Source organism: Arachis ipaensis, chromosome B2 (assembly GCF_059453495.1).
Source record: "Arachis ipaensis isolate K30076 ecotype BB chromosome B2, ASM5945349v1, whole genome shotgun sequence".
Taxonomy (NCBI): domain Eukaryota; kingdom Viridiplantae; phylum Streptophyta; class Magnoliopsida; order Fabales; family Fabaceae; genus Arachis; species Arachis ipaensis.
In genome coordinates, this window is record NC_142437.1 from 89,858,551 (window position 1) to 89,860,262 (window position 1,712).

The window sequence follows — 1,712 nt, forward strand, 5'->3', positions numbered from 1 at the left end:
TTTCAAAAACTATTTTCGAAAATCACTAACTCTTTTTCAAAAAAAAAATTATTTTCGAAATTCTCCCCCTCTCATCTTATTCTATTTATTTATTCATCTACTAACATCTCCTCATCTCACTCCTCTGCTCTCCTCACCCTTGTGTTTCTTTCCTTACATTACATTCTTTGTCCCCTTCTTTTCTTCTACTCACACAAGGAACCTCTTTACTGTGACATAGAGGATTCCTCTTCTTTTCTTTTTCTCTTCTCTTTCTTATGAGCAGGGACAAAGAAAAAGGCATTCTTGTTGAAGCTGATCCAGAACCTGAAAGGACTCTGAAGAGGAAACTAAGAGAAGCTAAATTACAACAATCCAGAGACAACCTTATTGAAAATTTCGAACAAGTAAAGGAGATGGCAGCCGAACCCAACAACAATAATGCAAGGAGGATGCTTGGTGACTTTACTGCACCTAATTCTAATTTACATGGAAGAAGAATCTCCATTCCTACCATTGGAGCAAACAATTTTGAGCTGAAACCTCAGCTAGTTTCTCTGATGCAGCAGAACTGCAAGTTTTATGGACTTCCATCTGAAGATCCTTTTCAGTTCTTAACTGAATTCTTGCAGATCTGTGATACTGTTAAGACTAATGGAGTAGATCCTGAAGTCTACAGGCTCATGCTTTTCCCCTTTTGCTGTAAGAGACAGAGCTAGAGTGTGGTTGGATTCTCAACCCAGAGATAGCCTGAACTCTTGGGATAAGCTGGTCACGGCTTTCTTAGCCAAGTTCTTTCCTCCTCAAAAGCTGAGCAAGCTTAGAGCTGATGTTCAAACCTTCAGACAAAAAGAAGGTGAATCCCTCTATGAAGCTTGGGAAAGATACAAGCAGCTGACCAAAAAGTGTCCTTCTGACTTGCTTTCAGAATGGACCATCCTGGATATATTCTATGATGGTTTATCTGAGCTATCAAAGATGTCATTGGATACTTCTGCAGGTGGATCCATTCACCTAAAGAAAATGCCTGCAGAAGCTCAAGAACTCATTGACATGGTTGCTAATAACCAGTTTATGTACAATTCTGAGAGGAATCCTGTGAGTAATGGGACGCCTATGAAGAAGGGAGTTCTTGAAATTGATACTCTGAATGCCATATTGGCTCAGAATAAAATATTGACTCAGCAAGTCAATATAATTTCTCAGAGTCTGAATGGAATGCAAGCTGCATCCAACAGTACTCAAGAGGCATCTTCTGAGGAAGAAGCTTATGATCCTGAGAACCCTGCAATAGCAGAGTTAAAATACATGGGTGAACCATATGGAAACACCTACAATCCATCATGGAGAAATCATCCAAATCTCTCATGGAAGGATCAAAGGCCTCAACAAGGCTTTAATAATGGTGGAAGAAACAGGTTTAACAATAATAAACCTTTTCCATCATCCACTCAGCAGCAGACAGAGAACTCTGAACAAAATACCTCTAATTTAGCAAACTTAGTCTCTGATCTATCCAAGGCCACTGTAAGTTTCATGAATGAAACAAGGTCTTCCATTAGAAATTTGGAAGCACAAGTGGGCCAGCTGAGTAAAAGGATCACTGAAATCCCTCCTAGTACTCTCCCAAGCAATACAAAAGTGAATCCAAAAGGAGAGTGCAAGGCCATTGACATAAGCACCATGGCCGAACCTGTAAGGAAAGGAGAGGACATGAATCCCAAGGAGGAAGA

At 40.0% G+C, this 1,712-nt stretch overlaps 1 non-coding gene across 1 annotated transcript; it reads right to left on the reverse strand.

The window, feature by feature from the left end:
* Window positions 1-795: 795 nt before the first annotated feature.
* Window positions 796-899, reverse strand: LOC148574795 (small nucleolar RNA R71). Its single transcript, XR_015906113.1, has one exon. It is a non-coding gene; the product is annotated as a small nucleolar RNA R71 (small nucleolar RNA).
* Window positions 900-1,712: the final 813 nt, after the last annotated feature.